The sequence below is a fragment of the Varanus komodoensis genome, unplaced genomic scaffold (genome assembly GCF_004798865.1).
Source record: "Varanus komodoensis strain SLA01 unplaced genomic scaffold, ASM479886v1 scaffold2, whole genome shotgun sequence".
Lineage (NCBI taxonomy): Eukaryota > Metazoa > Chordata > Lepidosauria > Squamata > Varanidae > Varanus > Varanus komodoensis.
The window spans coordinates 12,180,474-12,207,939 of NW_025335568.1; positions in this window are offsets into that span (position 1 = coordinate 12,180,474).

A 27,466-nucleotide genomic window follows, 5' to 3' on the forward strand; every position below is an offset into this window, starting at 1 on the left:
CTCTCCTGCTGTCCCTTTTCATCATTTTATGCATTGATCTGAAGACCTCAGCAACATGTGTTAGGTCCACGCTGGACATATGCACGCTGTGTGCACACCCCAGCGCATCAGGGACACTCTTTGTCCATGAGTTGTGCACTTCCCTGCTGCATCCAGTCCTTCCGATCAATGCATGGAGGTTGGCCATGGACAGAAAGCATCCCACTTCCTCCACCGTGTGCTGCTCTGCCATTGTTCCTGAAGGCCTGGATAGATTTGTGTCATGCTTCTAGAGAGCTGATGTGGTAAATAATCATAGAGGTGTAGGTAATGGTGAGTCCTTTCAAGTTCAGTTCTGATGTTATGGCTTCATTGTCTTTACCAGTCCTGTCTGAAAAAAGCATGCACTCCCCTTGATGGAATTCCCAGGGAAAGGCACTCCTGACATCACAAAATAGGCTTGCAAAGCCAACAGCTTCTGAATTGCAGCCCTTGACCTTGAACTCCTGGTATTAAAAAGGAAGAACACGCCACCACTGCTGTGTGCTCTTGACAGTTGATTCCTTTAGAAAAGTTTAAAAATAAAATGCTTCAGATAGAATTTAGGATAGGATGGCACTTCACCAAAGCGTTTTGTTTCCTTCTTAGTACAGTCAGTGTTAATATGATATGAAGTATCACTTCATAAAAGTACCATTCATTGTGAAACTGTGACTCATCAGGGACCGCTAAAGGCCCAAAACTAGATTTTGCGATCCTGTCCTATTGCCCTGAAGAGAAAGTTAGACTGGTGAGAGCAAGGGGGAGAAGTTAACTTCAGTGCTGGGTTAAGACTGGAAACAACTGTTTGTGTTGGTTTGTCTCAACTTCTCATTTGTCTCAACTTCTTGTTTTACCATTCTTAATTTTGTTTTGTCTCAGACTCCAAGAGTTTCACCAGTCTTATACTTTTCACCAGTCTTATGAAATTTGAAAAAAAAACCCAGACAAAATCTATAGGTTTTTCTGTGCATATTTCTCCATATATATGCAATTGTGCCTAACACACACATTTGTGGCATGCAATTTTCCTATTTAATGTGCATTTGAATTCACTTACCCTAATGTCGGGACTGCAGGTAGCGCAGTGGTTTAAACCGCTGTGCTGCTGGGCTGGTTGATCGAAAGGTCGCCATTTCGAATCTGCACAACGGGGTTAAGTTCCCGTAGCTCCATCCCAGCCCCCGCCAACCTTGCAATTCGAAAGCATGCAAATGCAGGTAGATAAAAAGGTACCACTTTGGTGGGCAGGTAACAGCGTTCCGTGCACTTTGGTGTTTAGTCATGCCGGCCGCATGGCCATGGAGACTGTCTGCAGACAAACGCTGGCTCCCTCGGCTAGGAAACGGAGATGAGCACCGCCCCCTACAGTCAGGCATGACTGGACTGTAATGTCAAGGGGAAACCTTTACTTTACCTTTACCCTAATGTCTGCACGGTTGTATGCATTTTATTTATTTATTTTTATTATTTATTTTTCGATTTATATCCTGCCTTTTTCCTACAAAGGGCTCAAGGCAGCTTACATCTCCTCCTCCAACTTATCCCCACAACAACAACCCTGTGAGGTAGGTTGGGCTGAGAGTTGGGCTGAGAGTGACTGGCCCAAAGTCACCCAGTTGGCTCCATGGCTGAGTGGAGACTAGAACCCAGATCGTCTGAGTCCCAGTCCCAGGCTCTTCACCACTACACCACACTGGCTTTTTGACTAGAGAATTCTACTGCCACATTTGTAGCAATACAAATTTTGCACGACAGCTGAATTTTAATTCTCATGGTGGTTCAAAAGTGCGGAATGGGCAACTAAAGGATGTGTGCCTTGGAATCCTTTTGGACAGCAGCTCCCCATGATGCCTCATAATCTGCTCTCGAAAGATATACCCCATGCACCCCATCCCTGATTCAAAAATGATGGCATGGTGTGGGAGTTGTTTGAGAAACAGACTCCCAATTTCCTGTTTACACAAAGAAGTAAGTGCAGGTTCTTTATACATCACGCATAGTAACTAGTGCAGAAAGAAGGAACAAGTACCAAATTTATAAAACCCTGTGGATAGGCGTCATAGCTATTTAAATCTTGCTGCACTTCTCAAAACACGTACCCATCTACTTGGAGCAAGAACTGCGAGTGTCCAAATTTAAAGGGTTGGGGGAATTGGCAGGTTTTCTTAATAAGGCACTGCATTTTCTTCTTTAGATACAAAGAAATGTCTTAAGCCTGCTCTGAATGAATATAAACCTAAACTGCCTAAGGCATAATCCTTGACATGCTGAGACAGAAAAAAAGTGCTGGAACCCCCAGGATTCCACACCCAGTCATTTTAAGCACCTGTGCCACCAAAGAAGATACGTTTAAAACACATTTGGAGGTTGGGATTATTATTTGGGGGGTCGCATTGGATTGCGAAGATGCCGAATCCTGGCCTGAACTGGGCTGATTTGGAATTCATCTGAATGGAAGCAAGACTCCTCCAAAACACTCCAGAATGAATCTAGTTCTTCCTGAAGCTTTGGAATGGTAGAGAGACATAGACAGCTGGTCTTCCAAAATTAGTGCATTTCTCCTCAAGCTCTCCATACCAGCAAAAGGCCCAAGGAGAGGAGATGGGGAGGGAGAGAAAATAGTGTAGTGTTGCGTCTAAGAGCACTAGTGTCACTCCAGGCAATAGCTGCTCCAGGGCCCTCTTTTTTGAGTTCTGGTCCCATTGCTTTGGGGAAGGATGTAGAAGGAGCTTTTCAGAGCTTGTGTTTTCAGCATATGTTGTGGCTGTGTGTTCTTTCTGGCTGGGTATGGCACTGCTAGGTGCTTTTAATGATCTTTTACACACTCGCACTCACACAACCAAAGCTCTGGGTAACCAAAGTTGGTCTCAATTGTGACTAAAGCCAGTCCTGGTTGCATCACTGCTTGCTCATAGTACAGAGAAAGTAGGGCACCCCTTTCTTGTTAGGGTGGCCAGGGGACCTTCTTTGCCATAGCACAGTCTTTCATTTAAAGAGGATCCCCAGAGGACTGTCCTCTATATTGAAGGAGGCCATCATTGGATGGGTTGCATTGTAAAGCAGAGTGACCATGTGTCCTACTCCTCAGGCAAAGAAATTGATCCATCTGAAAAGCCTTTGCTCTGGCTGAATTTTCACCTCATAAGGTTTCAAGTGACATATGGAAGATACAATCCATCTTCGGGATAACATGAGGCTCTTCCTAGTGAGGAACACTGGAAAGGAGTAGGATCTCCTCTAGGGTCATGAAGCAAACATGCTCAGCACCTCTCTTTATTTGTGTGGTGGCGCTCCAGCTATGGTAACTGTGTAGAAGCTCCCAGAATGTTTAACATTTCCAGATGTATGTACATAGGATTGAAATGTAAGTAGGCTGACCCTGGGATGTGTAAGGATTCAGTGTTGTGGGTGGGAATCTGTTGGATTCCTGGGGCTTGGCTCCCCAGACCCCAGTCTGGGGTTGCGGCTGTGAGTCTGAGTTTATGGTGACAATGCCCAGCTTTTCATGGCACTCGCCAGGAATCAAGCCCAGGGTGACTGCGGCGTAAGCGGCACCCCTCTTCCATGCGCTGCACAGCAGCCTTCGTTCGTGCTGCACATGATGCAGAAGATGGTTGTTGGTGCAAGGTTCTTTCCACCAGCATTTGCAGACGTCCTCACTGGCTTAGCTCCCTTTCCAAGAAAGGGCTCAGAAGCAGGGGATGTCTGTGCACATGGGAGGCACAGATTCTGCAGAGTTTCATTGCAACTCCAGGCTGACCAGGTGTCTTACTTCAGAGTGGGCAGCTGTGTGTTTCAAACACGGCAGAATAGTTTGCAATGGCTGCCCAGTCAAATGCTCCATTGTCTTCTTTTTGGGGGAGCCATTTCTCATTTTCCAGCAATGAAGAAATGGCTTCACAGAGCCTCTTCATACACCGCTAGCTCCAGCCCAGATTAAACACTCAATGATGCAAACGACTGTTTAAGGGCTGTAATTTTAGGCTGATCTGATTTTATGACCTAACCTTGATTTGTGTGCACAGTTAGAAGTCTGGGCAGATTCATAGTCTACTTTGTGACACTGTAAAATTCAGCTATTTACTTAGGATGCAAGAATGGGCATTCAGCTCAAAAAGCTTGCTCTTGCATGGGGCATATTGATTCCCACTTCGTGAAGCTGCAAAAGAAGGCATTGAACCCCACAAAATGGTGTAGCACAGTTTACTCTACCATCCAATAATATGCAAATCTGAGCATTGCTGGGGAAAAAAGCAGAAGAAAAACTACTCAGTAATGCGAGTCATTGTGGTGCTTTCCTGCAAGGACATTGAGATGATACGATGAAAAGAAATTTATTAGAAAACCCCTTCCTGATCTTGTTACTACAGCTTCAGAGTCTTGTCGCCTAACTAATAGATAGATCTAATATGCCCCTTGCAAATGTAATCCAGGACCTTGTCCTGCCAAATCAAATCTATGAAAATGTTATTACACTGTCAGCCAACTTGTGTTACAAATAGTATGAAAATTATGTGCATTAAATATGAAGATGCTTTAGTAAAACATTCTCCTAAGTTAATTTTCCTGTTTATATTATACTTGGAATGTTACTCATCTGCAGAATGATTGATAAACAGGCTATCTGCTAGCGAAGCGCACATCCTAGGGAGGAGAAAAGGGAGAAAATGAAAAGTTGGTGTAGAAGTTATTAGTATTATTTTTCAAATGTCCCCTCTTTCAGTGGCAATGCATTCTCAAGGGAGCCAACAGAACTTCATGCAAATGAAGAGCAAGCTGACATTCTAGACTTAACAATAAAGCAACAAATTAATAGTGTAGTAAAACAATAAGCAATTTTAACAATAAGACTAATGACCGGTGAATCCCACAGGAAAGGCCTGGATGCGTTGCAGAAGGCTGTCATGGTATAGGGGAACTGGGGAAAATTAGGTGGAGGCAGATTTGAGTGAGTGGGAATTGCTCAGGAATTAAAAGCAGGGATTAGCGATCTAGTCTGGATGGTTGGTTAAAGAACGGATTGTGAAAGATGGACAGTTGTAGGCTGACCATTCACAAGCCAACATTTGTTTAATACTTCTATATAACAGGTTTTCCTGCAAGGAACCCAAGTTGGTTTACATAATCTTCCTTTTCTCCACTTTATTCTTATAACAACCAATGTGTGAAGTCAGCTGGGCTGGGAGTGAGTGACTGGTCCAAAGTCATCTGGTGAGCTTCACGGTCAAGTGGGGACTAGAACTTGGACCTCCTGTGTCCCAGTCAAACACTCTAACCTGGTTCTGAACAGGTGTTATCTTGTCAGGCCCACCATAAATCCATCAGAGCAATCAGTCCAATCACAGGAGAGGGTGAATGAACCCACCCAAACAGGACTAGATAAAGGGAAACTTAAATCTTAATGCCAGGAGATCAGGAAGTGGTACAGTTAGGTAATTCTAGATTCTGGTCTGAGTGAACTTGGTGAGGGATTTTAGATGGTTGCAAACATTGCATGCACTTCAAAATGTGACAGCCAACTCTGCTGTGAGTGAATTAGTGTTTCTGCTCATTTTGCTGGATGGGCCCCCGAGCATCTGCCCCAAAGTCCTGCACTAACAGCACCAGGCCACCAAGAATATACCACACTTGTTCATCAGGACTAGAGGGGTTTTTTTTCTTTTTGGACATGGTCAAGGTTTGAAATATAAGTTTTTTTAAATGAGGACCAAGATCAGTTTAATTATATTAGCATGGCTTCTCTGAGAGTTAAAAAAATGTTGGCCATTTATTTATTTATTTATTAAAACATTTTTATGCCGCCCCATTCGCCGAAGCCTCGGGGCGGCTTACAACATAGATAAAACAAGTTAAAATCCATATAAAATAATCTTAATTAAAACTCACATTATAAAATAAGCCGCCCTGGCCAGATAAAATTCAATTGTATTTAGCATTTAAAATGTTGCTTAAATAAAAAGGTCTTAGCCTGGCGCCGAAAAACAAATAACGACGGCGCCAGGCGGACCTCTCTGGGGAGCGCATTCCATAACTTAGGCGCCACCGCTGAGAAAGCCCTTCTCCGAGTAACCACCCTCCTAATTTCTCTCACGGAGGGCTCCCGGAGAAGGGCCTCTCCCGCCGATCTCAGGGGGCGACTGGGCAAATATGGATGTAAGCGCTCCTTCAGGTAACCAGGACCCAAGCCGTTTAGGGCTTTATAGGTCATTACCAACACCTTGAATTGGGCCCGGACTTCAATGGGGAGCCAGTGAAGCTGACGGAGAACTGGCGTCATGTGAACATAACGTCCAGTCCCCGTCAGCAGCCTGGCAGCTCTATTCTGAACCAATTGAAGTATCCGGACCGTCTTCAAGGGAAGCCCCACGTAGAGCGCGTTACAGAAGTCAAGACGGGAAGTCACCAGCGCATGAGTCACTGTTGCAAGGCAGTCGTACTCCAGGTAGGGGCGCAGCTGATGAATCAGCCGAAGCTGGAGGAAAGCGCTCCTCGCCGCTGTTGTCACCTGAGCTTCAAGTGAAAGCTCCGGGTCGAGGAGCACTCCCAAGCTGCGGACCTTGTCCCTAGGAGGGAGTGCAACCCCATTCAGGACAAGGTTCAGGTCACCTTCTCTGAAGCCCGAACCGCCAACCAACAGGACCTCCGTCTTGTCTGGATTGAGCTTCAGTTTATTGGCCCTCATCCAGCCCATTACCTCGGCCAGGCACCGGTTCAGTACAGCCACTGCCTCACCTGGATTGGTGGAAAACGAGAGGTAGAGCTGGGTATCATCAGCATACTGATGGGTCCGCAGCCCACACCTCCTGATGACCTCTCCCAGCGGTTTCATGTAGATATTGAACAGTAAAGGGGACAAAATGGAACCCTGCGGTACCCCATGGCAAAGCTGCCATGGCGCAGAGCCATAGTCCCCCAACACCACCTTCTGGAATCGGTCGTTGAGATAGGAGCGGAACCACCGCAAAGCGGCCATAACTTTGATTTTGATTTCAATAGATTGTTTTCAATGCTACTGTCAAGAAGTTACCCTGGAAACACTTGTATGAAACAGGAATAAGGGCATGGCAGAAGCAGGTAAATATTGGACCCCTTTATCAGAGGCTGGAAAGGCAAACTTTGTGGAGAAACTTTAGTGTTATAAAGAGAAATAATGCTTTATGAGCACACATTCCTCCCTTTGTAGTCCCAGAAGTGCTATAGAAACAGACTTTGTTAGGGGTAAATATTACAGAGTAGAAAAAATGAGCAGAGAAGCCCCGCATTGCTTTAGCATGCACATGAAGTTGTCAAGGTCATTTTAAGCATCTATTTGGAAATTGGTGTTTTCCTAACTTGGCAGATTTTGCATCTAGGGTTGGCTGAGGATGTTAGTTTGAGAGTCCACCTGGGATTGGGGAGACCCGGGTTCTAGTCCCCACTCAGCCACGATGCTTGGAACTAATTCATGGGTGCTCCACATAAACACAGCGACTTCCGCTGAAGCCTTCCATGACAACCCCACCTTCTACAATTCTCCTTTTCCCCAAGGAAAGTTTTGAGAAAGGGGTGGGACAAGTGGCTGGGAAGACTGGCTTGTGATGAAGATGGTGAAAGCCATGCAAAACCAGACCTAAACTTTGGGAAGATTTACATCATCATGGATAAAGTATTCTGAATGTTTTAATTTGAATTCTGACTTTCCTTCTCTGTCACTTTAAATTTTGGCACCATCAAAACTTCAAGTAGTACAAGAGAATTACATATTTGCATGCTTTGCTGGTGCCTCAGCCTTGAATCCCTCCAAATCTTGTAGTTAGTGCTTATCTCCCAGGTAAGCTATTCCCCAGTAATTTACATGTCTCATATTTACATATTCCATGCACAGTAACTAAGGGTGTGCGACAGATTTAGAAGAGGTCCACAGCATGGGTAAACGTGGGCTGATCTGGCCGTTTTGTTAGTTCCTGAAATTAAGTAGCTTCCTTGCAAAGCCAACAGATCGAATGTTCTCCCTTAAGCAAGCTTCATCAGTGCCTTATGATTGAAGATGCACCAGATATGTCTCCCAATAGCATCTTCTGCCTTTGTTTCTCTAAATGCTGATTGGGGAAGGAAAGAGATGGAGTGTAACTGTATGACGGAGGGATCCAACTTTTAATCCAAGCACACATTTTCCCAGGGTTCCAAACTCTGTGCTTTGTGGGAGGGCAAGAACAGAATCGTGTGTGGCCATTTTTCTCCCACCCCAAGAGTTTGCTATGAAGGAAGCTTTAAATGGAGTTTCAAGCATAACAACTCTTTAGCCCAGCATATATGCCAAAAACAGCTTTAGAAATGAAGCTGCTCTAGCCACTGCTAATAGAGATCCTCACCTCTGAGAAACTGTTGGGGAACTTTTCCTTCCCCTGGAGAAATTTGGTGAAATCGCCTTCTCCACTTTCTGTGCACATAAATAGAGTGATACATTGCAAGGGGATATTTGTACACACCTCTGCTTTCAAACAATGGCCCTGTTTCAATGTAATGGTGACATTTGGTGACAATTTTGTGGGTTAATTAACCCATGAAGTTTGAGGACACATGCAGCATGCAAGTTGTTTCCAGGAACAATTTCTGAATTGTGACTTTTAAGTTGCTTCCATGACATCTGAATACAGGCACTTGAGTTGCTTATGGGTTAAACAACCCTAAGTTAGCCCATGAACTGCTGCTGAATTGCCATTATGTCCAAATAGGATCACTGTGGAATGGGGGCAAGGGATCGTGGGGTGGGAGGGGTTGGTGTTGCAACTACACAAGAGTATCGCCATTTACCTCTAGAATGCTGGACAGTATGAATTATTCCTTATATGAATTATAAATTATAGCCAGTGTCCGTTTCCTTGTCTTTACAATGGCATCCTGGGATGTTATGCTTAGCCCATTGAGTACTCCTTCTTGACCCAGATACCAACACTTTCATTCGGTACTAGGCTCTCCCAGTTTCACATGCCTCTCCTCTTTATGCCTGGTTTAGCAAAAATAAAGTGTGCACATATGTGTATTTATGTACAAAAGTGAAAAGCAAGCACTCAAATAACCTATCCAAGCAGCTGATGTCGACTGTTTACCTTTCCACAATGCAGTTTTGAATAATTACTGTAATCCTTCAGAATTCTTTATATTGTCTCATTGTGCTGTAGACCAACTTTTTAATTCAGTTCAGTCATGCAAGAAAAAACCAGTGTACCCACACAGACGGTTTTTGGTACATTGAAGAAAAATGTAAAACATCAAAGGCTAATCAGGGAACCATGCCAATCAATAAATACTGTGTTTTGGTTAAATTCAACAATATGGTGAGAAATGATACCTAGCAGGCAGGATCTTCAGTTGACTGATGACAGATTACATCTGTTCCAGAAATAACGTATGTGTACCTCTTCATGAAATATAGTAGGTATATTGTGTAAAGATGCTTCGCATATATGTCTCTAAGCCCCTCATAACTGCAGAATCATGTTGTCAGATGGGTTTTAATGGGAAAGCATTCTTACGCTGCAACTTTGTGTACATCTGCTTGTGGGGGAGCTCTGCTGAATAATTTGGACTGAGCTGCATGACTCTTTGTTACGTAGTCACAGCCGCCACTCCACTGCATCCATACAGGTTGCCTTAGTCAATGGCACAAGAACTGCAGTTGGGTTTTACCAGTGTGCTAAGAAAGGCCAGTGCTGGCAACCAATGGCAAGGAGGCTATGCCTTAAATCATTGCCTAGGTGCAGCGATGGATACGATGTGGGTTAACCATCAAAATGGAGTCCCAAGACCGAGGTGCAGTTGGTCACTATAAAAATGATCCAGGTTGTTCTGGATCGGGTGTCACTCTTTCTGAAGGATCAGGTGTGGAAGTAGGGAGGTCTTCTGGACCTGATACTGCTCCTGAGACATCTGGAGGCTGTTGTGGCTGGAAACGCTTCTGCTCAGCCTCGACTGTGTCCCTTCCAGGAGGAGGCAGGTCTGACCAGAATGAGCATACCTTGGTCACTGGCCGTTTAGATCCGTGCCTCATGCATTACGTGGGGATGCCACAGGATACTGCGCAGAAACGGCATCCAATACAAAATGCAGCATCTACACTGCCTTCTGGCATGTCCTTTTTTGACCTCATTATGCTGCTGTTTCCTGGCTGCCAGTCTGCTTGCACACAAACCCCTAAATGGATAGTCCTCTATTGGAAGCACTACTGCAAGACAGTCTTTTATTTGAAGGTATCCTCTGTTTGAAGAGTTGTCCAGTTCCGGTTTAAAAATAAAGAACCGTAAGAACCATTGCCCATCAACAGTTACCACCTAGATTGCAGGTTGAACAGGTAGGCCTGCAGGTCATTTGGCAAGAACCTTCTATACTATTGCTGTATTTCTATTTAATAGCTGTAGTAAAAAGGTAAAAGTAAAGGTTTCCCCTTGAGATTAAGTCCAGTCATGCCTGACTCTAGGGGGTGGTGCTCATCTCCGTTTCCTAGCCGAGGGAGCCAGCGTTTGTCCGCAGACAGTCTCCGTGGTCATGTGGCCAGCATGACTAAACACCGAAGTGGTACCTTTTTATCTACTTGCATTTGCATGCTTTCGAACTGTAAGGTTGGCAGGAGCTGGGACAGAGTACGGGAACTCACCCCGTTGCGCAGATTCAAACTGGCGACCTTTCAATCTACCAGCCCAGCAGCACAGCGGCTTAAACCACTGCGCCACCTGCTGTCCCTTTTATAGCTGTAGTAGCTATTCCTAAATTTGCAATGGGATGTAACAATGGGAATGCCTCTTTTGTGCTATTTTTTGGTGGTGCATTTCTCTTCTTTAACAACTCATCAGTAGCTATCCTGTTGGCAGGTGAGATTGACCTACAAAAGGGGCTGAGCACCCACCACTTTTGCAAAGGTTGCTGAATGCCAGGCCTCCTGGGGAGAGGATGCCGACTCAGTCCAACACTCGACAGACACGTTGCAGCAGCGTTCCGGGCACCTCTCCTCCTCTGAGTGAAGCGGTTACTAGGCCAGCTGTTGCCGAGTTCTCGCTTCAAAGGAAGCAGCAGCAGGAGGACTAATGGATCATTTTGCCACCTGCGCTTGTGCAATTGCTGACATCGCTGTTTGCATAGCTCGGCTGGGCAGAAGTGCAAAGGATTGTGGAGTGGGAAGGGTGAGGGACAGCTCTGAAGGAGCAAGGAGGCCACGCGGCACCAGGAAGCAGGGCAGAGCAGTCTATTGCTGAATGCAGTCCAGGAGAGAATCACCAACCTCTGTTTTGGCTCGGAGGAACTACACGATAATATTAATATTAATAATAATAATGATAGTTGTATTTGAAGACCTCTGGAAAGCAATAGCTTGGAGAATATTGTCCTTGGTGCATGGCTGAATTGCCACTTGCTCATTTGCAGTTTCGCTGACGGATGACTGCAGATGATCCTTGCGTTACTCCCTAAATTGGCTTCGTGAACAGCACTTATTGGTGAAGCTATTGCCAATTTCATTTTATCCCATTTCTTATCTGATATGGAGGAAACTCCTTTATAGTACAGTCTAGTAATAGATACTTAAATGCTCTTTAGAATTTCATCTCCAACTGCTACCATCACTAAAGCAATAGGAAGGAAACCATGGTCAGCATGTGGGTTCTTGATGGAAGTAACCCTTACAAGGTGGGAAAGATTTGCATTCTTGTCAGTTTTGCCTGCTTCAGCTGCAAATGCTGTTCTTTTAACACAATGCAGTTATAACAAAAATCCTATGCATGTTTAAACAGAAAAAGGGCCTGTAATTCCAAGGATACCCTAGCCAGATAATCTAATAAACTGTGTCTATAGCTTTGGTGGGGAGGGGTCCACATTATCCTATGATCCCTGGATAATGCTCCCAGTGACCATAGAATTGTTTTTGAAATGCTTACATAGAATTGTACAACCTTTTGCTTTAGAATGGCAATCCTTCACACACACACACACACAGAAGCCTCCTCAAAAGTTGTGAATGGGGTACAACTGTAATGTTGTTGTTGTTGGTATTACTATTATTAATACTAATAGAACATCATTGTTCAATTACATTGTTTTCTGTAGGGTTTTTTTGAGCTCGATTTGTGCCTAAGTCATGCAACATCTATCTTTCCATCCATGGACAAGCAAAATGCTATTGAAGCTCTCAGGTTTACTGTTCTCTTAAATTGAAAGTTTCCTGTTTGCAGGTCAGTCTGTTTCTTTGTGCTTCTATCCTATGCTGCTGTGGAATTAATGATGGTTTGCCTCTTATTCAACCAGCTTGTGATTTCCATAGGAAATACTGGTGATAGGGATGTAAAATTAAGGTGTCTTTCTATTTCTTCCCTTCTCTCTTTTTTCCAACTTGATAAAATGTTATTCCACTACAACACAAGGAGAAAAAAGTGGGAAGTAGCCATTCAAAATGCACACATCTTAAGGAATCTTCCCACCCTTCTGGGCAAGAAAGCAATGAAAGAGAGAGAACATGCAAACAGGAAGTTTCCAACTAACATTAACAAGGATCTGTACTGAATGGAGGAACACGTACATAGATATTATAGAATGTGCTTGGTCTTCAAGGCAAGGACAGCTGGTATTAATATTTTGGTTTTATTAAGGGCTCCTATGGAAGTATTAATTTTATTCCACTTTCATCTGATTATGAAATAAGCAATGCTTCAGGCTCTAGTCAAAAAAACGCAGTATGCGCAGTGAAAAATAATTTTTAAATGCCTACTCTGTTTCTCTGACAAAGCCCATACATACATGGATCAAAATAGAAAAAGTATCTATTTTCTAAAATGGCTGGCAACTGCACTGCTGGATTTGGAGAAGAGAAGCCTGGTAAATAGTGACTTTCTGACCGGCTAGGTGGGCATCAGTCCATTCTGTACAGGCCCTGGGAAAGACTAAATTTCACAAGCATGCCTAGCCTTAGCTTTATAAAGGACAGAAAAACACATTTATGAAGGGAAGAGGGTGAAAATCTCAACAGCCTTATTGAATATCGATTTGCTTATTCATTCTAAATTTTATACCTCACAGCTTTCTGCACCAGGTACTCACAATTAAATGGATGTTAGGGAAATATTAAGAATATGATAACTGAAGAAGTGTCCTGCGGGTCAGACCAGGGATTATTTAGGCCAGCATTGTATTTACACAGTGGGTACCAACTGCCCATGGGATGCTACAAGCAGGTCCTGTGTAGAAGAGCACATATATAGAGAGAGAATAGATTGTTTCTTTTCCGACCCAGTTGAGATACCTACCATTTTACTAATCTCCTATTAAGTGATAAAATCTACTCTGAACTCAAACAACTTTCCTCATGTAATAATACTGACTTTTAAAAATGTGAAGTGAAGGTCATGGGCGAACTTTAATTAGACAGTTTAACATGGAATCTGTTTTAGCCAACCAACCTCCTTCCCTGAAATTGTGTTGTGTAGTCAAGAACATAACAGAAGAAAAGCTACGTTGGATCAAGTGCTCCAAGTGGGCCTGGGTGCAAACAGCACTCCTTGCTCATGACTGTTCTGGGGTTTAGCGACTGCTCCACGGGGCATCTTGACCTCATGGGGAGTTCCCACCTTCAGTGGCAACACTATTCCTTAATTTACTTCAAATGTGCTAGGCCTGCCCTGCTGTGATTGGGGCTCGCCTCATCCTTTTGTTCAGGAGGGCCTCAGACTTCTGCCCCAATGAACTGCGGTGAAGGCACCACCACCAGTGACAACTTCTTGCCAGCACCAGTGACAACTTCTCTCACTCTCCCCTTGCTTAATATACGGCCTGAAGAAGAGTTCCGGTGAACTTGAAAGCTTGCACACCTTTTGTGATGCTTTATTTTTTATTATTTATTTATTAAAACATTTCTATGCCGCCCCATTCGCCGAAGCCTCGGGGCAGCTCACAACGTAAAGTAAAATACAAAAATAACAATATAAAAATAACAATATACAATAAATAACAATATAAAGTGGGTGTTCATGAATGCATGTTGCTTCTAGATTGTTTTCCCTTGATGAACTAATGTGACTGTTTGCAGTGATAAAACTGCTGCTGTTTATAGATCTTCAAAGCACTTTTCAAGGGCCAGGCTAGAAATGACAGGCGTCTTTTTGTGATCAGATCCCCCCACTGTCTTTGGAAAGTTCACTTGTCCCTGCAGAGGGCAGGGGTCTCTGAACAAAGCTGCAGAGCCAGGGGGAGATTATTTTACATATATTTCTAACTTTTCCTTTTTTTCAGTCTTCCAATAGAAATTGCTTAACTTTTTAAAAATTAATTTTAAACCCTGCCTTTCTCCACTTGCAAGGCAAACTTGCGAGACAGTTTAAATGGTTCTCCTCCTCTACACTGGATCATCACAACAACCCTGTGAGGTAGACTAGGCCAAGAATCAGTGATTGAGCCAAAGTCACTGAGTGACCTTCGTAGCTGAGTGGGGACTAGAACCCAGATTCCCCCCAAATCCCAGTCCAACATTCTAACCACAAAGAGCAGAGCCGTTTGCTGATTTTCATCAGGAAAATGTTAGCCTCCCCCCCCGCCCCCCCAGCATCCTGGTCCTGGTCCTGGTCGGATCCGGTCTGCACACCAAGTTGCTGTTTCAAAGAGCCCACTTGACTCTCTCACTGTCAGCTCTAGTTGAGCCCAAAGCGAATAGCATTAGAATTCTAGTCATTTTTAAAGATGTCTATTGCATTCAATGAAAAATAAATAAAAAACCTTGATTAATTCCCAATAAAAGCGCAGGCTGATTTAAATCGATCTCCCACATTAAACTGACTTCTGGTAGAATGAAATATATGAAATCAATATCTTGTACAGCTTTATTCTGAGAAGATTAGGTCTCAATTAATGTGTGTGTGGATGATTAGCGTTGTGGTATCACCTGATATGGAGAGGAAAAGAGTGAAAGCACAAAAGAGTTTTGACTTACCGAAAGCAGCAAGACAGGAAATGGAACCTATCACAACATCTTTGCTCTTGGATTGGTGCCTGGATTTTGTCCTGTCAACCGAGGCAGCCTTCCCCTCAATTCCCATGTTGGCTGGGGCTGCTACGAGGAATCCAAACTGTTTGGGGAGCACCAGGTTAGAGAGGACTGCTCTAGCATTTCGAACAGGGGTGGGCAATGTGCAGCCCATGATACAGTTCTGCTGCCCCAGCTGGTGATTTCAGTAATGCCTAACTGCAAAATCTTAATCAGGATCAGACCCATCACCTGCAACACTATGGAGAGCTTCCTAGAGTTATGAATAACATCTAATCTCTTCTCAGTAGTCAGAACAATGGTACGCTGATTAAAGAGACAGAGGAATGAGTGCTATCTAGGCTCCCTGTTCTTTAAGGAAGCTGGATGATTCTTCTAGCTCCCTTCAAACCAGACATAAGATGCTTAAGGGACGATCTAGACTTCCGTTTATGAGGTAGCAGTCGCAGTATCTTTGCAAAATGCACAATCACAGTTGGAGCACAAGCTAATGGATACAGCACAGTTTCCACTGTGTTGAAAATGTGACCGTGTCTCTCTCTCTCATACATGCAGTTACTGGAAAAGTAGGGGGAGTCAGAAAGATGATTTGTGTGATGAAACGGTCTTTAGAAAATAAAGATTTTTGTTTTTAAGTCTGAATGACTGAAGGAGCAGGGGTAAATGAGCAGGGGTAAATGATGGCTCCTGTTGCCTCCCTTACCAAGAATTCTGGAGAAGAGGAAAGCTGAGTTTGCTGCTACTCTTTGCTGTCCTTCCACCTCCCATGAGAAAAAGTTCAATGGAACCAGCACCTCTGTTCCCCTCCACCAGAGAGCAAGCAAGTGCAGCTCCTATCCTGTGCTGACTTTCCCACAAGTAAGCTCCATTGAAGTCAATGCAATTTACTTCAGCTTAAAGTCATGGAAGAATGTGATTTACTTCTGAGCAGACATGCATTTGATTTAGTTGTTCCTTGAGACAAGAGCACAAAGGAGACAACCAGGAAGGCTGAAAAAGCCATTGCAAACTTTATGTTCAAGGAATAAGAAAGGGGATGGGGAGCCAACCCAAAGTTAACCAACTTGTCAAAGAAGCCTGAAGGGCACTTCCTGCTGCAGTGGCATTCTCCACCCCTACACACTGAAACCGCATTGACACAATACTGCTACTCTGTAGAACTCTTTAGAATGGCAGAAATACGACAAGGAAGGCCTGTAAAAATCCATTGTGTGCCTCTTCTTGATTGTTCCTGAGTGCAGGACACAGAACAACGGGCTCAAGTTAAGGAAAACCAGATTCTGGTGAGATTCTAGGAAAAATGTCCTGTCTCTTGGAGCAGTGCAATGATAGAACCAATTATCTGGGTAGGTGGTGGGAAATCTCAGACAAGAAGCAACTGAACAGACATCTGAGAGGGATGCTTTAACCTGGCGTCCTGCATTGAGCCGTGGGTGGGGCCTGATGGCCTTCTTGGCCCCTTCCAACTTTGCTGTTCTGTGATTCTACCTCATCTCGGATGTGCAGGGGATACATCAGCACATGCTGAATATGGTATGGTCCTGTATGGGAAATGTCCTTCATGTCACCTGGTCCTTCCCAAATCCCACTGTAATCATAATATCCTGCCAGCCTGTGGAAGATCTACAATACCTTTATAGCGTGGAGAGAAATGGGCTGGCTATCCTAGGAGGATTACAAGGAAATGAACAAATGGCTGCTACCCCGTGAGTAACAAATCAAAAAAACTGAAACCATTTTGATATATAGCGTAAGAATGGAAATTAGTAAAAGATTAACATACGAAGCAGAAGAGCCATATTATTCATGTTGTATAAAGATTTGCTGAACTAGCATGCAAGGGGGAAAAAAACCCCAATGTGATTTTATCGGGTTGTAAAGCATATGAAAACCTAATAGGAGCAGCAGCATAAATTTCAGAGCTCAGTAACTGGATGATGAATATTCCTTTTATATATTGCAAATATTTTAAAACTCCAGGAAGTCATGTTAGTATGCATCATGGCACTCCAGAGTAAGCCAAGGCAAGCGACAATGTTTATCCTTGAGGTTCTTGTTCCAGGGAGAGGCCCACGAAATGTGCCTTGAGTTCTCCTTGTTTGGAGCTGAGCTGCCACAAAATTTCACTTACCGTAAAAATCAAAGCAAATGTGAGGTCTCCTCAGCAGCATATATAACAGTTCTGTAATATAGTGTTGCTGTAACTTTCAGGGGCAACTGCTCATGCGTTGGAGCTATGCAAACCATGTGTGCAGCTGGAAGCCGCACAGAGCTGGTTTTTGTGGGTGTCCCTCGGGATCTTCTTATATGGGTGGATCTAAGGGTGGTGGTTCACCACTGGAAGGGAAACTACCGAATGGAATATATTTTCCCCTTCTCCTGTGCAAAGACCCAGCCCACAACCTCCAAGTCTGCTCCAGAGGGTTAGGGGAGAGATTTGGCAGCAGGAGCTACCTGGAGAGAAGAGTCTGCGCAAGCCCATGTTCACAAGGGGGGAGTCCTGTGGCATGGGAACACTATCCTCATGCAAGTTTTGGATCCAAGCCTATGCATATATTTGAAGCTGCAGGAAAGCACATATTTGTCCAGATTTTGCTTTATTTTTCCTGGAAAAACGATGTTGGGAGTTGAACTGAAAGATACATGAGGGTTGTGCCAGGTCTGCACCTAGGCCTTTGCAAGTTCCTTGCTTGTTTGCTGCCCTGGAAAAGAAGCAATGCCTTTTCTGTTTCCTTTGCAGAGGTAGTGAGAATGCCAGAGAAGCTTCTCAGTGTGTAGTGAGTGCTTAAGGGCTTGTCTACTGTAACTAACTGGCCAGAGTGTCTGAGTTTTTTCTTTTTTCAACTTTGGTCTTGTTGCTCTGTGCTATATGAGGAGGAGGAAGTCTTCTTTGTCAAACCAAACCGAAAATACCTCCACCCCAAAGAAAGAAGACATGGCTACATCTGCTAGGAAGCTTTACAGAAAGTGCAAACAGCTAAAGAGGCTGCAAAGCACAGGAAAACTAAAGAACATTCCCACCTGGACCTCCTTGTGACAGTAAAGTAGGTTCTTAAAAAAATTCTCTGAAATATTCACCCGTTTCATCAATTCTTGACTGTGATTTTTTTTCTTGAACCCCGCAATGAATAGTTTGATTGAAAAATTTGGTGCAGCACTAATATACACAATGCTGACTTTCTTATCAAGCCTAAAGTTATCTTGCTGCTTCAAAATCCAATGTATCATTTATAACAAGCAAGCAGAGAAAGTTGTCCTATCTGGCATATTTACGATAGCTGCAAAGCAATCTTATGCATGCTTATTCAGAAATATAGGGGCTGGGCTGGATCCAGATTTCGCCACTGAAATCAATATTGACAGCAATCTTCCCTGAACAATGGAACAGCATTCTTCCTGGAGATGATGGGAGTTGTCATCAACATAATGGAAGGGCAGAAGATTTGGGAAGGCTGCCCAAGGTACACATAGGAATGCCTAATCCCTAATGCTGGAGTTTGCCTTACACAGAATATCTTCTTACTGACTGCAAAAGCATTTCACTCATTCTAAAAGAGGCAACATTTCACAGGAGTTCCCTGAGGCCTTTATATCTCTAGGAGACCTTATGACATATTTGGTGCAAATCCGACTTAAGCAGCCTCCTTCAGCTAAACGTCTGAACTTCAAGGGATGTATTCTGTATATCCTCTAGGTTCACACTGGATTTCAAGCAAAAGCAAAAACTGAAGAAAGAAAATTGGGACCTGTCCTCTTTTAGTCTGTTGCACCCTGATGGCATGATATAAATGGATACATAAATAGAATAAAAACCTTTTAGAGGTTTCTACCTATGCTGATAGCTGCTTATACAGATGCTGCTAAGGCAAGATTTGTTGCTAATGTGTGTGCTTTTTAGAAGAGTGTGGGAGGAGGGGAAGCCACCTTGCAAATATGGTTAATGCAGCATGAAATGCAGGAAACTGCCAATGTTCTTTTGAGCAATAGCCTCTATATAATTCAAATGATCTGGTGGATGCACATTTCCTCTTCTGCTTTTCTAGAGGTGCATTATCCATCTCCAATTGCCCGTACAGAAATCTTGGGCACTCTGGCTCTCCTCTTGAAAATATGGCTCCTGAAAAGGAAAAGGGCTTGCAGCAGTGCCAGCTGACCCCAGCTGGGAGTGCTAGAGAGTTGGTGGGTTCTCCTCAAGTGAGGAGGCACCAGCCTCTGGACCTTGGATGGAGCAAAGAAGAGCGGCTCTTGCAGAGGGAACAGTTGACAAGGACTTCCTTGTAGAGCAAGGGGGTTGACTTTCTTTCAGCCCAGAGCTGAATTTGGGTTTTGGACATGCTCTTAAAGGCTGCATTCTAGTGGTAGGTGAGGCCATAAAAAGCACCTGAGGGTCCAGGAAGCAGAGGTGGAACAGACAGATCCATCCATCCTGAGTTGGATACCAAGCATGCTGCATTGAGAATAATCATCTCCAGGAGAGCTATTTTGTACTCAGATGACATTGGCAAACTTCTGCAAAGACTTGGATCTCTTTTTGATTTGCCAAGCATAATTTGGGGGATTTCTGAACTACCAGAGGTGCATGGCATCTCCTTGGTGAGATTCTAGCAGCTGGAGCTCTCTCTCTCTCTGTCTTAGGTGTTCTGGATATTGAGGAAGCCCGGGACAATGACCCCCTGCATGCCAGCAACACTGAATCTTCACATCTTCACTTGAGGACCAGCTGGTATTAAAATCCAGCATTTTCATGACATCCCTTCTACTCCACTGTACAGTGAGCAAAAAAACTTCCAAGAGCTTAAAAATCTTGGTTTTCAATGTACATATAAATAGCTTTATATGATGGTGTTATCATATTGGTAATGGAAGACTCATTCTTGAAGTGCTAGTCAAGAGGGCACCTTCTGCCCTCAGTGGCCAAGGACAGTTACCTGTCTACTGTTGGACAGGGGACTGGAAAACTGAATGGAATATTAGAAACCTGAATAGAAACCGGAGGCCTTGATACGTACTTTTTCAATTTAATCCTCCTACATCAGGGGTGGGTAACTTTGGGCAGTCCAAATGTTTTAGCTTACAATTCCTCCCAGCTGTAGCCAGATCGCCAATGTGAGGGATTAGGGTAAGGTCCAGAACATCTGGAGGATGACAAATTGCCCCTTTCTTATGTTAAAGTTGCAATATTGTATCAGCATAGGAGGTGCGTAGCATTGCTGGCAGTGATCAAATCTAGGCCTGACTGATGTGTGAGTTCTGTGACATATCCAGATATATCTCGAGGACAGAGTGCAGAGTTTGGGGGTTCTCCTGGATCCAGAATTGTCCTAGGGGACTCAGGTGACATGTATGGCCAGGAGTGCCTTCCATCAACTTTGGTTGATTTATCAGCTGTGTCCCTCTCTGAACAGATAGAACCTAGCAATGGTAATCAACACCTTGGTAACCTTGTGGTGAGACTACTAAAATGCATTGTACATGGGGCTGCCCTTGAAAACAGTCCAGACATGTGAACTGGTACAAAACAGGGCAACTGTCTGTTGATGAGGATGGGCAGGCACGAACATACCAGCCATGTGCTTTATCAGCTGCATTGGTTACCAAGTCTGGCCCACTTTAAGGTACTCACACTGATGTATAAAGCCCTAAACAGCTTAGGGCCTGGATATCTAAAGGAACATCTCTTCCCATGTATACCTACCCAGACCCTAAGGTAATCTATGGAAGTCCTTCTCTGGGAGTCACTTTAAAAGAAGTAAAGAAGAGGGCCACTAGGAGAAGGGCCTTCCTGGTTGTGGCACCCTGATTATTGAATCAGCCCCCCAAGGATATACAAGTGGTGCTGACTCTATGTATGTTCTGGTGCCAGGTTAAAACATTTTTATTCTCTTGCCATTTTAATTGATTAACTGATTTATATTGGCTTTTATTATACTGCACAGGGACACATGGATTTATTAATTATTGTTATTTATCATTGGTTCTCATTTTGGCCCTATTGTTATTGTTTGTGTTGGTTGAATTTGATTGGTTGCATTGATATTTTAGGATTGGCGAATTTTGTTTTGTTTAGTCGCAAAGTCATGTCCGACCCATCATGACCCTATGGATAGCATTCCTCCAGGGTCCCCTCCCTCCACCATTCCCTGGATTCCACCCAAGCCCACACCCACCACTCCAGTGACCCCCATCTAGCCATCTCAGCCTCTGCCATCCCCTTTTCCTTTTGCTGTCAATCATTCCCAGCATTAGACTCTTCTCCAGGAAGTCCTTCCTTCTCATTAGGTGGCCAGAGTGTTTGAGTTTCATCTTCAGTATCTGACCTTCTAAAGAACAGTCAGGGTTGATTTCCTTTGATTTGATTTCTTAGCAGTCCAAGGGACTCTAAGGAGTCTTCTCCAACACCACAGTTCAAAGGCGTCAATTCTTTGGTGCTCAGTTTTCCTTATGGTCCAACTCTCACAGCCATACATTGCAACTGGGAATGCCATAACTTTGACTAAACAAACTTTTGTTGGCAGGGTGATGTCTCTGCTTTTTAGCTTTTATGCTGTCTAGATTTCCCATAGCTTTCCTCCCCAGGAGCAGGCGTCTTTTAATTTCTTGGCTTCAGTCCCTGTCTGTGCTTGGACCCAAGAAAATAAAATCTGTCACTACCTCCATTTCTTCCCCATCTATTTGTCAGGAAGTGATAGGTCTGGATGATTGGTGTACTTGTTTGTAAACTGATTGCTGATATTGCTGTTTTAAATTGATTGGGGCTATATATTGTTTTATTGTATAACTGTTTGGAGAGCTCTGTGCTAATCAATGGGATATTAAAGCTCAAATTAATGAATAAATGAATAAATATTTACTCTAACATTATTTCCCAAAGCCATAATTCTGTTTTGGAAGGTCAGCTGTGTAGCTGATGCAGAGCCTTGGCTTCAGAAGAGGTCACTAACTATGTTGTAAATAAGTACATGTTATGAGCAATCAGAGTTTTCACGTATTACTAATGAGGGAATTGGCCTTTGATTGGTCTCATCACTGCCTTAACCCCATGATGTCTGCTCTCTACTGATGCCTGAAATCTACAGACATTTGTACCATGCAGTTGTGTTCTTGGATGCTACAAAAGTTCACAGCTAATTATATTTAAAGGTAGATAAATCTGCCAAGTTTGGGTTCTCTCGGTTTCCTATTTTTCCAATCCTAAATTCAGTTTGTTCTAAAGGTTGAGAATATCTCCAATTTAAATCTGATTCATCTCAAAGAGAAAAAAAATATATCTAAGAATATAGTTTGAGAATATGTTTATAAAACAATTGTCTGGACATATACATTTTTGTCTACATTTCTCTTAATGAAATTTTGTCATGTTATTTTGCTAATACACTGCCTTTTAATGTTGTGCACAGACATATCACATTTTGTGTGTTTCCCAGTATACACATTTTTGTACTTTTTCCTGGAGAACTTCATTGCAACATTTTGAATAGTGTGAGTTTCATTTCAAATATTGGCTTGGAAGTGCAAAATTGGCTAAGTTCTCATTAAAGTATGATGGAAACAAGGCTCACCCCATCCCAATAACATTTCATTAGTACAAGAACCCTGACACCTGGTTCGATCCATATTTTATACTGCAAACTCAGTAGATCAGCAACAGATGCCCTTCTCCGGGAACCCTCTGTGAATGATATTAGGAGGGTGAGTACCCGGAGGAGGGCCTTCTCTGCGGTGGCACCCCACCTATGGAATGCGCTCCCCAGAGAGGTCCGCCTGGCACCGTCGTTACTTGTTTTTCGGCGCCGGGCTAAGACCTTTTTATTTAAAACTTATTTTAAGTGTTAATTTATTGTGTAGGATTTTAAAAGTTTTTAAGCCGAGATGCACCGGGTTTTAATATTTTTATTGTATAATTTTGTTTTTGTATAATTTTGTATAACTTTGTTTTTGTTGTAAGCCACCCTGAGGCTTTGTTGCAATGGGGGCGGCATAAAAATGTTTTAAATAAAAAAATAAAAAAATAGATCATAGGATCCTCAGGATCCCTTTGTTAAGCTGCAGGTTGCAGAAGTCCATGATGCATTCAAATGTACTTGGATTTCTTTGAGCCTGGCTAGTGTTCTATGAAAAATCGGTGAGATTTTTGGGGCTCAGCTCCCTTGACTGTGGCCCACTTCCTTGGGGCCACGAGTCCAATGACCTGGTGAGTGCCCCAGGAACTGAGCTGCGCATGGCTCCTGTGCAAACAGTGACCCTCTTCTACACAAGTGCAGCATGGCCTGAAGGCACGTAAGGCATCCACCGTGCTGAAGCTAAGCACATGCAGGATTGGACTGAGTCTGGAGGGGAGACCACCTCTGAACTGCATGTAGATAGATCCCTTGAGTCCCACAGTGGGAGAAAGGTGGGATAGAAATATAATTGATCGATAATAAATACCTGTGCTTGTAGACTTTGTGTTGTTGCATGGGACGCGGAAGAAGGTTGTCAGTTGCTCAACCGGATTTCTGTAAGCATTCCAGAACTTCTGTAACCATTCATAGACTTCCCGTAATTGAGAGGAAGTCCAAACACTGGTGATTGCTGGCTTCCAAGTAAGTCCATCAGAGCCTTAAATCTTACCTGCAGATTCTGCAGTGGACTTGCTTTTGTAAATTTGCACAGATGTCACAGAAACATGGACCTTTAAAAAAAAAACTTGTGAGGGGATTTGCACAATAGTGCAATAGCACTAATGCATATTAGCACAAATATAGTGACGAACAAAAGTCCTTCCCTTAAAAGAAGTAGGATTCTGTCAATGAGTGGATATAGCAAAAGTCACTTGAGAATCCACAAAACACAGATGGACAAATTTAACGAGCTCCATACATTCCTAGTTATAGCTCCATTATGATGAAAAGTGACCTATCAAATGCTATTTGTCTGTGAAAGAATCACAGGTATGCTACGTACGTATATAACAGTAATCCCCACAATTCCAACAAAACAGGTACTGTGCTTCTCTTCCTCTCCCCTCCTTCCCTTCTCTTCCCCATCTTTTTCTTTTTTTAAAATTCCCTTTTAGTGAGAGACAAACCCTGGCAGACAGTTGAATGACTGCCCTCTGGACAGTACCTTCAGAAAAACGAGCTAAAGGCTTGGCTGAAGGGGAGATTTGATGACACTTTTTATAACTTCATTATATAGGCATCCTTTGAATTCTATATCTGTCAGCATTGCTGTATTAAAAATGCATCAATCTGAAGCGTTTATTCCTGTAGTCGCTATGGAGATTTCTATCTTTCTTTTTTCCTTTCTTCTTTTTAAAAAATCCTTCCAATTTATCGCTAATTTAGCAGATGGATGCTTTTACTTTTCCATCCATCACAATAAGAGCACCACTAATGTGGATTTCAGAGCTCACTCACCAATAATTTACTTTTGTACAATTGTTTTGGAGACTTTCAGACCATAGCCAGGTTTTATGGTCAAGCCTTAGAGCTTGGTTCAGTTACCCCACCATTTGTGACATTTCGCTATGAAAGGACTCCTTTGCCTTCAGGAGAATTTATCTCAAAACTGATTGTTTGTTATTTATTTATTTTTATTTATTAAAACATTTCTATGCCGCCCCATTGGCCGAAGCCTCGGGGCGTCTCACAACATAAACAACATGTTATAAAAGCAACAGCCCCCCCATCCCCCCAAAATAAACATTAAGTAGATGCAGTAAGGCAACCTTCTCAAACTTGGTGTTTTACAGATGTTTTGGATTGCAACTTGCAGGATTTGCAGCTGTTAGCTGTGCCAGCTGCAGCCGATGGGAACTGAACTCCAAAACGTTTGGAGGGCACCATGTTGGAGAAGGCTGCAGTAGAGAAGCAGAGTTCGAACAATGCTCTCACATGCTGAAAGTGTGGACAGGCATGGACTGGCTCCACACCTCACCACTGGTAAATTTGCCCATCAGTCATACCAGCCTCAGAAAGGGCTCGACAGGTGTCCTGACATAAAGGAGCTCTCTTTGCAGGTGCTATGTGCACAGAGTTCCTCACATCCTGAAGCTGAATGCATGGATGGCAGAGCAGAGGTAGGACCAGGGAGGTGGCAGGTAGCAAGAGTGGGACCATCCTGTCTAGACGGCCAACTCCTTCCATGCCCCCTTTTGAGATGGGGTGGCGGTTGAGAGCAGGCCTAGTATAGAGGCCAACCCCTATTAGGTGTTAGGGTCACTGGCTGGACAAGTTGCTCTCTCTTCACCTGCATCATGAGGTTATCGTTAGAGATGGATGAATCTGACAGACTGTTTCCATTTCTTATTTTTCAACCTTCACTTCATTTCATCCCAAAGTCTGAAAATTTGCCCAGTCCTAAATTCATTTTTTAAACATTGCGAATTCTTTAAAAAACAAAAAAGTTGCATGAACTTTTTTGTGAGCATTTTTCCTGAAATATGTTTCTTTGTATACCTGATATATCCATCTTTTTGCAAACTATTTTCCTAATATAATGGATTTTCAGCACTCCATACATAGAATGCATAAACATTTAAGGGTTATTTTTTGTTGCTGTCAAGTTGTCTTTTGTTGATGTAAGGTGGCCCTATGAATGAGAGCCCTCCAAAACATCTTGTCCTTGACAGCCCTGCTCAGTTCTTGTAAACTCCAGGCTGCGGCTTCCTTGATGGAATGGTTCTCACCTTGCAGTTGGTCTTCCCTTCAATTGTCTTCTCCAGTGAGTCTTATTAGGTACTTGAAGTACAACAGCTTATGTTTCGTCTTGTTTGGCTTCTGTGGGAAGTTCTGGCTTGACTTGAACTAGGACCCGCTTATTCGTCAGCCTAAAGTGTTTGTGAAGCTCTCTTCCAGCACCATGTGGAAGAGAATGCCTCAGATTTTATTGAAGGATGCCATGACAAGACTTGATGATGTGCCATTTCAGCTGATACTTGAGTTTCAGTTTGCGTTTTTGGCTTGGAAGTGCAAGTTGATTTCAATCCCACTCATAGATGTGGAGAGGGGAAAAATGGTACTGCAATCAGGAATGTTGCTATTTGGGGTATCCTGGAGGTTCACATGGGAGCTCCTCACCTTATGTTGCATTCAAAGAGGATAGCTGACCAATCACAACTAGCCAGAAACCACTGAACAAACCAGTAAATCTTGCCAGTTGTCCAGGAGCAACCAGAGACAAAGCACTTCCCTCTCTGTTCTGCTTGGTGGGTTTCTTGGAGGCATCTGATTGGCCACTGTGGCTGTGGGAAAAAGAGGATTCTGGGCCAGATGGATCTTTGGTCTGATCCAGCAGGGCTATTTATTCTTATAAACTTCTTATGAATTCAAACCGATTGCAGCCTTTCTTGGCTTGGGCTCATTAGCTGATAGCGATCAACAGAATTAAGTGTGCTTAAACTCATTGATTTTAGTGCCCTTCAGCACACCTGATTCTGTGCTGAACTGCAGCCACAAGGTTTTAAAAAACATTGGTGGCTTTTGCTAGCATTTCATAAGCCCATTATACAAATCACAATAAAATCCAGGGGTTATCCTTGTTCCTCCAAATGAGTTGTTTTAAAGATCAACTCACATGGCTTCAGTGAGTTTATGCGGCAGTGGGTGTAACCCCTGGCCCCAGACCCGCCCCTCCCCACACCGTCTTCACATGTGCTGTTTTCCAGCAGACCTCCATGTCCCCTGCCACGATCCTGTTCAAAATTTGTATTTTTCTGCTGCTAACAGTAGCAGGAAAACAGCAACCTTTTGATTACTTCATTTGGGGGAGAAGTTGAAACTTCCTTCCCCCACCCAGTAATCCTGTGTGCATGTGTGAATAGAATTGGAACATAGGTATATAGGAAGCTGCTGTATAATAAGTTATACCGCAGACCCATTCAGGCCAGTATTACTAACACTGACTGGCAGCAATCTCTTTCCGCCAGTGCCTGAGTTTGAACTTGGGCTTTCTGCATGCAAAGCAAATGCACTATTGCACTGAGGCACGGCCCTTTCCCAAAACACTCCTTCTGATTCAAATACCTTGGTCCATCTAGTCTGGTATTATTGACACTGACTGGCAGCAATGCCTCTCCAAATTTTCAAACAGGAGTTTTTCCAGTCCTACCTGGAAAAACCTGGGATCTTCTCTATGCAACCCTGGTAATGTCCCTTCCTATAGGTGTATGTGTGAATGGATGTGGTGTGTGCTTGTGTGTGTCCCGATCCCAAACACTTATGCAGCCCCACTGGGTTTTGTGGGTTTTGTGTGGCCTCTTACCTCAGAAAGTTTTCCATCTCTAGCATAGGGGATAGGTAAGATCACCAAATGTTTCTATCAAATAATCCTAAGAAAGTTTAGTAAGTAGAGCTCAGAATGTGCCTAAGCTCCATGGAATTCGTCCTTCTGGCATTCCTGGCCTTCCTCTTGTGTTCGGCTAGATATCTGAAAAGGAACTGAGCTAAGAGGAAGTCTGCTGCGAAC